Raw genomic sequence first — 11,215 nt, forward strand, 5'->3', positions numbered from 1 at the left:
TAAGATTAAAAAGAAATAACTCCATCTGTTGGCTACATTACCAGAGACTTCTGGACAGAGAGAAAACTCTAAAGAGAGAAGAAAGGCAGTATTTCCTCCTGACCTTTGAAATTGTAATGTCATGTTAATTGAATCTGAATTTCTTGTTAACAGCTATTTCATTGAACATTTCTGGGAACGAAATCATGTCCGTCAAGTGTTTATAGGAAAGCAGGTGTTTTCTCTCACATTTACGTGTCTTCCTGTTTTCTACACAATATCCATTTTTTTTTTGGTCTGAGTAATCTATTCTCGCAACGAGTTTCTGACTTTTTTACCCATAAATCTCTTTTAGTGAAAAGTTCCTGTTTCACAATTATTTGTTCAAGAAATAAGTAACTGATAGTTGAAAAACCATTGTTTTCCCCTAGGTGTACACTATTTGTAGCTTTATCATAATCATTTGAGTCATAGGATAAATAATACGTTTTTGAGAGATCCCTATACAAACATGGCTTTTCATTTGCACTTTTTTATTTTAAAGTATACAAAGTCATACAAAGTCTATGCCTATATTTTTAAAAACCAGGGCAAATGCCTTTTATATTTACCCTGTTTTAACCATTTCTTGAGATCATTAATACTTTGTGTAGACTGGAAAGAAAGGAAGGTAAGAAATGAGATGAGAGAGAGAAAGAAGACTGTCAGGTGATCTGTACCTTTCTATGATTTTCTCTTGGCTGCCCTTTACTGTCTATAGGTGAGTATTTTAACTCTCCTGTAAGGTTTCAACTCCTCCGCTCTTTGTGAAAGAGCAATGGCAATCATAGATTTAGTGAATAATAAGCAGACCAGTTCTAGGCCTCTGGGTATGAGGTAGTATGATGTTGGGGAAGGAAAGAGCAATACCGTGAAGCTTCTCAGAAAGACCACCCTTGTCTTGGGTCCATCAGATAAGTCAGCCATGCACGAGAGCTGGCTGGAAGCCTTCGACAGCCAAACCACTCAGTTTGTCTTAACAAGGCCAGGTGCCCATTTGCAGAAGTCAAAACAATAGCACGTGGGCAAGAAGTTAACACCAGAAGGTAAATTAGATATGCTTTGTTGAACAGCCTACAGTGAGTAGAACCAATTTTAAATCCTGTTAATTATCCTGGAGGCAGTGTTGCAGTGCTCCAAAAAATTAATTGCTCCTCTGGAACATATTTGCTCTGATGAACTAAGATGCTTCATGATAATCCAAATTCAAATTTTCTTTAGGGTTTTCCTTTAAATACTTAGCCACTCCTGGAGAGTCTTAGTCTCAGGGAGCTTAAGTAGAATCCCTTTATTTCTTCAGAAATCAGCTCTTGAGAACTCATTGGCCTCTAATGAGAATGGGCATAACACTGAGCAGCCAGTAAAGTCTCAAGGAAGTTTATTTCAATATCAATATTTCATTCTCAAGATCCGTAATCATTTCCACTACTCCATTTTCATTTCCACTACTTCCACTGAGGAATGAGTAGTAATTACACATACTTTGGGGGATCATTGACGCACTGTTTCTAGAATCTTCTTGTGGACTAAATTTTCATGGGTTGCCGTGTCATCTTGAAAAATAAATAAGATGTTATTACAACCTGGCATTTTTACAAAGCCAAGGGCTGGACCTACTGCTGTTCCATTTTGTTTAATTTCAGTATGAGCCTCTAATGTCAGAAAATCCTATCAGATATATAAAACATGCTCTCACTTATTGTATACTACTTTGTACCTCAATTCCAGCATTTTTAATGACACAGAACTTATTTTCTGACTTTTTGGATGGTGCCCAAGCATTCTGACTTGGTGTACATATGTCCAGATCAGGCTTCTTGCAGGAAATATCTTTCTAATCAGCCATCTTGTTCAGGGCTGAGATCAAGGGAGTATGAAAGCCATCAGTAGAAAGTAAGTTAGGAATAGCAGGCTGATTAAATATTCTCTTCCTTTTAAAAGAAAACACTTGGCAAAACTAAAATTTAGTTCAAGTCACAGAGAATCGATATCAGCCCTCCTAAAGGCTTTTTGACATTATCAAAAGTCAAGACACTAGAGTTAAATATATAATAATTCAAAGACTGACTCTCCATTTTCCTTCATTAACAGTTGAATGTAACAGCACGGTTTTGTTCGTTTGTTTGGTTGGTTGGTTGGTTTTCCTTTCCCTATACTCTTTTCCTGGTACATGATACATGCTAACTCATTCCTACTCCCTGACACCATGCTGAACTACTTTCTTGGGGCTAGGCATTCACCAAATTGAGATTATAGAAGTAGGTCTTAAAAAACTAATTCAAAGAGGAAATATGAAGTATTAGCATAATGGCACCTAAAGGTTTTGCTCTTCTTGATGTGGGTCACTTTTAACAATGTGGAAAGTCTAATGTTTTGAAGATTTTTTTGAAAATGCTTGATCTAGATGATGAAATCTATGGGAAATAAGATAATATGGGGCAGTGTGATTAATATTGTCTCTTTCAGTTCCATCCAGGTGAAAAGTCTGATGGAAATAAATAACAGACAACCCAAGACAAAGTCTGAGGAAAGTATACAAGATTCCTGAGGTCAAAAAACTGATGAATCTAAACAGGAGAGCAAGAAAAGATTCTATGTAGTAGAGGGGAGTCCAGGTACCTGGAAGAGGGGAGATGACATAGCCAGCTCCTGGAGATGAGAATGGGGGCCCATTATACTGTAAGAGCTGCTGGGAGGCAAGGAATAGAAAGGATAAGCCACTCATCCTTCCACACATAAAGTGACCTCTATATAAATGGTAATCAGTGACATGGGAGTGAAGTCAAAATTTTGCAATAGGTACATTATCTTGCTTTTTCATGTTAAGAGGTTACATAGGAACTGAAAGGAAAAATGAAATAAGAAGTCTAGAAAGAATAGTGAATGCATCTGAGTTAAAAATTCAAATGCAGAGGGTTTTGTTTCGGCTTGCAAGACCCACCTCCTGCCACATGGCCTGCCATTTGAGGCAAGCAAGTCTATTTGGTGAAAACATTGGTCAAAGTAATTACTTAAAAGTATGACCAGTCAACTCACTTTCAACAGCCAATTTATAATCCTCATACTCACAATAAACACAGAAAGCCATCTTCTTTGTACATGTGAAAAAGGAAGATAACAAAGGAAATAAAAGAAGACTGGAGTTTTTGCACAGTTAACACTAAAGAGGAAATCTATTACCCCTAACGCCTTGTGGCTGAGTCAGGTGAAAATGACCAGAACCAAGGCTTTAGTTTTTCTTAAACAATTATTTCACAGCAAGTGTTTCAAGAGTAATTGATTAGAGCCTAGCTATGAGGAAAACTATATTATTATTATTATTTATTATTAATTATTATTATTACTATTATTATTATTGTAATACCAAGTCAAGGGCTGATTAGTACTGTTTCCCAGCTCTCTGGTAAATGGAGCCATTTTTCATTGCCTATTTCAATCCCAGAGCAGGATAATTAGCCCAATTCTGTTTTATAACCATAAACTTCTGCCTAACAACTGTCCTATAAATTCATATTACATGTTACAAAATGAAACTCTATCAGAGAGGAGATAATAGTAACATTAAAGTCATCCCCACAGTTTAAAAGGCCACCATATGTCCCTTATTGAAGGTCGGTCAGGGCCCATCATCTTCCTTTCATTTTGGTAGACATGGATTGCCTGCTGTGTGCTGAGCATTGTGTCCATTTCATGTAACCAGCACCCAGATCAAGATGTTCATTGTGTATTGTCTCTCTCCCACACTAAGATAAAAGCTCCACGGGGATAAGGATTTTAGTCTGCTTTATTCACACACGTATCCCGAGTACCTAGAATAGTACATAGTAATTTTTGTTTAATGAATGAATGTCTAATGACTAAGACATTACCTTACCTAATTTCTCCAGGTCCCTGCTCCTCTAGGATTCAGTGTTATCAGTACTTGCCGAGCACATAAAGCTCTTTTGACACTCTATCTCAGTGTGTGTTCCCCCAGTGGTGAAAGCAAGTGATGGCATCTATAAAAGAAAGGCTCTAGAGTGCTTGGACTCACATTTTCAAGATCAAGAAAACGTATTTGTTTTAAGGTCAAAGGTGGAACATTTAGAACTCCAGAACTGAAGACACTCTCATGGCAAGGTGCTCATGGGTGTATGTGCTCTCTTCTCCACCTTGCAGAAACTTCAGACTTATTGGTCCTTTATAATTTAGCATCTTAGAAAAAAGAGATACTGTTTCTCTCGGGGACCATTTGAATCTGTCCAAAACAACTTCTTTGAGTCTATCTCTGTCATACACCAAGCCTGTACCAATCACTGTATCCAAGAGAATTGGCCAGTCTGGTACCTACTTATCCTCATTTTCCTTGGTCATTCCTGTCAGTAGTTTGTCTTTTCAGGGAACTATCTGTTTTATTTATCATCCACTTTTAAAACATTTTTCAACTTCATTAATTTCTGATATTACCTTTATAAATTCCTTCTCTTCTTTTGATTCGATTTGATTTTTTTTTTCCTCAAAATTTCAATTGAATTTTAGCCCATTTCTTTTCCATCTCCTTCATGCCTCTTGGTGTACTGGAAATTACAATTCTATTTTCAACAACAAGAACTAACATTTTAATTTTTAAATGGGGTACAGGAGTGGAGAGGAGGAGAAAGGGTCAGTTGCCCTCCTCACCACTGCTCATTGGTCTGGTGAATATCTCTAGGAAGGGCTCCTGAAAATTTTCTGGCATATGATAATAATAAAAAGCAGACTAGCAACTTTTAGATGGCTTTATTATTTCTTTAAAATTCTGCATAGAAAATGTACCTTCTTATCGCCTGCGCCTGGGGGAGACTGCTTCCAAACCCCTCCCTTTGGGAAGCCACTGCTGGGTTCTCACACGGATCTCAAAAATTCACAGTGGGGGTATCTCATAAAACTCTGTCATACTCTTTCACCAAAAATTCCTTTCAAAGACCTACCAATTTTATCTGCTATTTGAGGAAAGCTGAGAAATCTCATGTCTTCCTGCCTGCAGGAGATTCCTGAGAAGGGTGAGTACTGTTTCCTAGGTAAAAGGTTAGGCAGGAGTGGTTGTAGAGGAGTTTAACCAAGCGGGCTTTGATCAGTGTTGACAGAGTACAAATGAGGCTTTGTCTTAACAATCATAGTATTTTCTTAATGTCAAAAAGAGGGAACTAGACACAGTGATTGTTGACTTCAACGCATCATAGTGACTTATATGGAGCGGAAATTTTACATTGGGAACAGCAAACCTGGGTCCAGACCCTAGCATCACCACTGACTTTCTCTATTATCTTGAACAAATTATTAAATTAGTATATGCCTCAGACTCCACTTTTTAAAAGATGAGTTGATAACATCTACCCTGTATCTCCCAAAGGGTTGTTCTGTAACAATATGAAGATTGACAGTGTGGCGAAAAGAGCTGGGCAGAACCTTTCCTGCCTTATCACTCACTGAGATACATCCCTCTTCAGCTGGATTTCTGGGTCTCCTGTTCCCAAAGTAAACAAATGACCTCTTACTAAGATGTATATCCCATATGTTCCTATTGGATATACCCATTGTCTATTACATTATTATATTATGTACTCATTGTCTATTTCTGTATTGACACGAATTTATTGTTCTTTACATTCTTCATGCTCAGTAGCATTTTTAACCAAGACGGGTCTATCTGATAGTCTCTCAGTGCTGTCTACTGTTGGGAGATATGAAGTGTCCTTAGTTTTAAAACACATCCCTGATTTCCTGAATAGGTTATTGGCTGCTCAGGAGTGAAACTTAAAGATGTTTCTAAGGAGAAAGGGAAGGAAATCTTAAAAGTTGTTTAGTTTATCATATTATCTCCAGAAAAAGCATGACCCAGTTTTTTTCATACACATTGACCTCTGGCTAAATTGCATGTATCCAGCAGTAGAGTCCAGAGCATTTTTTTTTTAAAGGTGATACATTTTCTTTCTTCTTTCATTAAAATATACTGTATGTTCATTGTAAAAATTTTTAAAAATATAAAAACTACAAAAAAGACAAAAATTATCTATAGTCCAAAAAATCCTTATTATTATTATTTTTTTTATTGAAGTAAGAACATACATACAGAAAGGCATACAAATCCTAAGGGCATAGGTCAATTGTTTTTTCACAAATTAAAAGCACCCATGTAACCAGCACCCAGATCAAGAACCAGAGCATGAGCAACACTGCAGAAGTCTCCCTCATGCGTCCTTGCAGTTACCACCCAACCCTTCCTCCCAAGGAAAACCATGACCCTGACTAGCACAGCCATAGAGTAGTTGTCCTGGTAGCTCTTTAACTAAGTAGTCATGCTGCTTCTGTGTAGTTGTTAATAGCTCTCTCATCTTTGCCATATGAGCTTCTGATGATTTAATAAAGGTTGGTGACGAGTTGGGTAGAGTACAAGGCTGACACAGAAGGTAGAACTGGAAATTATCTTCTCCATAAAATATTATTGGTTAAGACCAGTGTGTCATTTCCAGCAGGCATATGATCTTGTAATATTTTGGGGAATGAAAAGTTTAATAAAACTATTGTGTTCCTTTTGCATCAGATAAATCGAAAACAATCACTTATAGAAAAATTTTAAAAAAAGGAAAACATGGTTTAACTTGGTACTTGTCCGTACTTGGAGAAAGTTACAAATGTACAGTATAATATTGTCATTTTAGATTTTTTAAAGGTCCTTATGTCACAATATTTCCAAGAGTACAAACAGAATCTAAACACCAAATCTTGCCTACATCACCAATATATTTCCTAGATGAGGAGAGGGTTGAGAGCAGAAGATGTGAGGGAGAAGTGGGACCAGGAACTATGCGACAACTGCCTCAGGGAAAGAAACCTAGTCCCCTTTCCTTCTCCCCCCATATCGAATCCTCAATTGCATTCCATTGTCTGACTGGGCTGGTCACAGCTGTGGCTGTTTCCAAAATGAAGATGGAATCTAGCCACACTTGGATTTAGTATTCCCTAGAATTGCTGTTCCTCTGGGCATTATTGTTAGAAGTATCACATTACATAGGAGCTTAATTTCTCTAACTGGCTTTTGGAAAAATTTGCAAATCCTCTTCTTCCTATATATAAAAAACTGATATAAGAGGCTTCTGTCACTATATTGTTCCTTTAAGATATCTTTATCCCAGTGGGGAGAAAAAGGATGATTGCTTGACCCAGTTATTTGCCTAAAACAATGCTGTTAGGTGTTTTCGAGAGCAGATAAATTATATATCATATGGCACAACACAGCTGCATTTTTTAGCGTGTCTACAAAGTGAAAGACTGTGTGCTGACTTCTTGTTATAGCTCTGTTTGATTTAGATCAACCAACAATCTCTAAGAGCTTACGACAAATGAAGCACAGTTTTAGATACAGATGACAAAATGACAAATAAGACTTTATCCCTGCTTACAAGGAGTTCACAGATCAATGGCACAACAAATGCAAAACCAATAATTGCCATATAACAATTACCTGTTATAACGAAAGTACTATGTCCAATGTTTTGTAGAAGAAGAAATTATTAACTCTCACAAAATGTGTGGTCTTGGAAAAAGTCACAGAGGAAGTGTTACAGTATAATTGGCCAGCAAAGACAAGGACCAGACATGCCAGGGAGAAGGAATAAAACAATGCGAAGGCACAGAGGAATGGCATAGCCCAGGGTTCTTTAGAAATTTTAAGGACATGAAAATTGTCTAAGCATAAGTCAAAAAGCAGCAGTGAGACTAATGCCAAATTGAGGTCAGATCATGGTGAGACTTCTTTCTCTCAAGTTTTAAGCAAGGGAACAATATAGGTATATTTGCAGTTTAAGGATTGACTCTGGCATAGGAGAGGCTCAATTATCAATTATCAATGATGGAAAATGAAGGCAAAAAAAATAAATTAAGAAATAATGTTTTTAGGCTTAAAATATGCCAAGCTTTTAGTCTCACAGACACTCTCATTCTCACCCTGGCCAACTCTCTTCCTCACCCCCTCTTTTCTACTTTTATTACTGTCTTTCTCTCTCCATACCCCCATAACCTTTCCTCATATTGGCTCTGTTTAAATGATGGCAGACTTGGTAGCAGAGTCAGATATGGTTTCATTACCATAACAAACAGAAAGGAGGAAGGTTTCTCATTACAAGTGACTTGCTGATGACGTCTATCCTGCCCCAGAGAGTTTGCTTGGCCTTCCGCCCTTGGCCAACCATCTCTAACCAGTCACTAGTTATCCTCATGAGCTATGACACCCGTGATTACTCTGTATAATTCTGTAAAAAATAGCTGGCTTCTCTATGTCATGCTCCTTTCTAGAAGGTGTGGGTGTACAAGGGGAAAGAGAAGAGACCATGTATGGTGGTCGAGTCTGCTCTATTTCTGGATATGCAGATGAGCCAGTTAGGGTGAACAAGACTTTGAAGAGAACAAGAAGACTGCCAAAGGATCCCCAAGCAGACAGGTACAGTTGAATCTGGTGGGGAGAAAGGACATGTGCTTCCAACATAAGGTATCTCAACCTTAGGTACTGCATATGAATCTCAGGAGAGGGAAACATGAGAAATTTGAAAAAAAAATCTTAAAATTATTATTAAAAATTTTCTTTAAGTCAAAAAGTTCATTTATTTAGAAAATTTATATGTAGTAGAAGGAGAGTGTGGGACATTTGTATTTGTGAAAAGGAAACTTTTTTTGTGTGTTCTCTTTTCTTTTTTTTAAAACTAAGAAACACTGCTCTAACCTGCCTCTCTAAATCACAATAAATGAAAGGAAGCACAAAGGGTGGTCATTCAGAAGGAAATGAAAGCTCAAATTCAACACCTGAGGCAATAGTTTAATAGATTTCTTCACTATGCCTCGGTTTTCTCTTTATAGCTAAGAAGAAGTAGCCTTTTGACTCTAAAAATCTGCTTAGGAAATATACAAGTTTTCCTTGTATAATCAGTTTTCTTTGAAATGAATCTAGCTATTATACTTTAAAAGAGATAGTCAAAAAGGCATGCCTTTAAAAATTGGATATACTAGGAAACACATGTAAAGCATTTTTACAATGAGCCATGAAATAAAATGTTTAAAGTCTGCTTTCAAAGAACAAGAAAAACGTTCTTAAACAGGTTTTAACTTTTCCTTTTAAGCAAAATAAAATTTACTTGCAATATAAATGTGAATTTAGGATCAACGATTATGTTGCACGATACATAAGAACTTTTTAGAGCTTTTAGAGGTTTTAAGTGCTTCATTATGGCATAATGGAAAGAATATCAACACAGCAGCTAGAAAAATCTGGCTTCAAAATCCAACTTAAATTTCCACTGCTGCCCAAGATGCAGTAAGTCAACTATAACCCATCTCTCCCGCTGACTACAGAATACTTGAACAACACTACTGACCAACTTAACCTAACTGACACTTAAAGAAAACCCCAACAATAGCAGAAAATACATTTTTTTAAAGCGCATGTAGAAATTCATGATGATAGAGCATATCATCGGCCATTATGCAAACTATAAAATAATCAAAATCAAACAAAGTATGTTCTCTGATCAAAATGAATTAAATTAGAAACCAATAGCTTTCTGGAAAATACCCAAATGTTTGAAAATTAAAATGGCACACTTCTAAATAATCCATGAGTCAAAGAGGAAGTCTTAAAGAGAACTGAAAATTATTTTGAACTGATCAAAAATGAAAATATAACATACAAAAATTTGTGGAATCTACAGCAGTGCTCAGAAGGAAATTTATAGCATTCAATGTCTATATTAGAAAAGAAGAGGGATCCCAAATCAATATTCTAAGTTTCAATATTAAAATATTAGAACAAAGTCAAATTAAATTCAAACTGAAACGGAAATAAATATGAGCATAAATCAATACAATTGATTAAATAAAAAGTAGACGAAATGAAAGTAACAAAAAGTATCTTTGAAAGATCAATAAAATTGATAAATCTTTACTTAGATTGAACAAGAAAATAGAGAGGACTATAGACCATATAGATATTAACAAAAATAATAAGAATACTATGAACTAAATTTCACATAAGAATACTATGTCCATAAATTTCACAAGTCAGGTAAGTTGGACCAATTTTTAAAGAGATAAACTGCCAAAACTCAATGAAGAAAAAATAGTTACCTTAAGTTTTCCTATACCTATTAAAGGAATTGAACTTTACTCAAACTTTCCCAAAATGAAAAATTCCAGGTCTGGGTGGTTACATTGCTCAATTCTCAAATATTTAAGAAAAAAAAAATACAAATTTTCACAAACTCTTCCATAAAACATAAGAGGAGAGAATACTTCCCAACTCCTTTCAGGAAGCCAGTATTACCCTGATACCAAAACTAGAAAGACAGAACAAAAAAACTATGGACCAATATACCCTATAAATAGAGATGTAAAAATCCTCAACAAAATATTAGCAAGTCAAATCTAGCAATCTATAACAAGGATAATACATCACAACCCATGTAGTCTACCCCAAGAATGCAAGGCTGGTCCAAAATTATAAAATAAAATTATAAAAATGTATTTTACCATTTCAACATGTTAAAGAAGAAAAGCCTCATAAATGCAAAAAAAAAAAATAGCATTTGATAAAAGTTTAAATTCCACTCATTGTTGAAAAAAAATAAACTCTCAGCAAACTACAAGCCGGGAACTTCCTTAAGGGCAACACACATGTACATGCACATGCATGTGCACACGTGACTTAAAGCCAACATCATACTTAATGGCGAAGGTTTAAATTCTTTCCCCCTAAGACTGAGAACAAGGAAAGGAAGTCTTCTCTCACAGTTCTACCCAACATTACACTGGAAGTCCTGGCCAATTCAATTGGGCAAGAAATAAAAATTAAAGGCAAACTTACTGGAAAGGAAGAAATAAAACTGTCTATTCACAGATGATATGGTTGTCTATATAGAAAATCCCAAGGAACCTAAAAAAAAATTTGCATAACTAATAAGTGAGTTTAGCAAATTCACAGACTACAAGGTCAATATACAAAATAAATAGCATTTCTAAATACCAGCAATGAACGTTTTGAAAATCAAAACAATTTTTAAACAGTCATAAGCGTATTGGATATATCTGGTATTTTGAGGATGCTCAGTAAATATTTGTTAAATGAATAAGCTTATAAAACATTAGGCCACTTGGTTCAGACGCTGAATGTTCTTCCTCCCTCCCTCCCTCC

Source organism: Pteropus alecto, unplaced genomic scaffold (genome assembly GCF_000325575.1).
Source record: "Pteropus alecto unplaced genomic scaffold, ASM32557v1 scaffold86, whole genome shotgun sequence".
Taxonomy (NCBI): domain Eukaryota; kingdom Metazoa; phylum Chordata; class Mammalia; order Chiroptera; family Pteropodidae; genus Pteropus; species Pteropus alecto.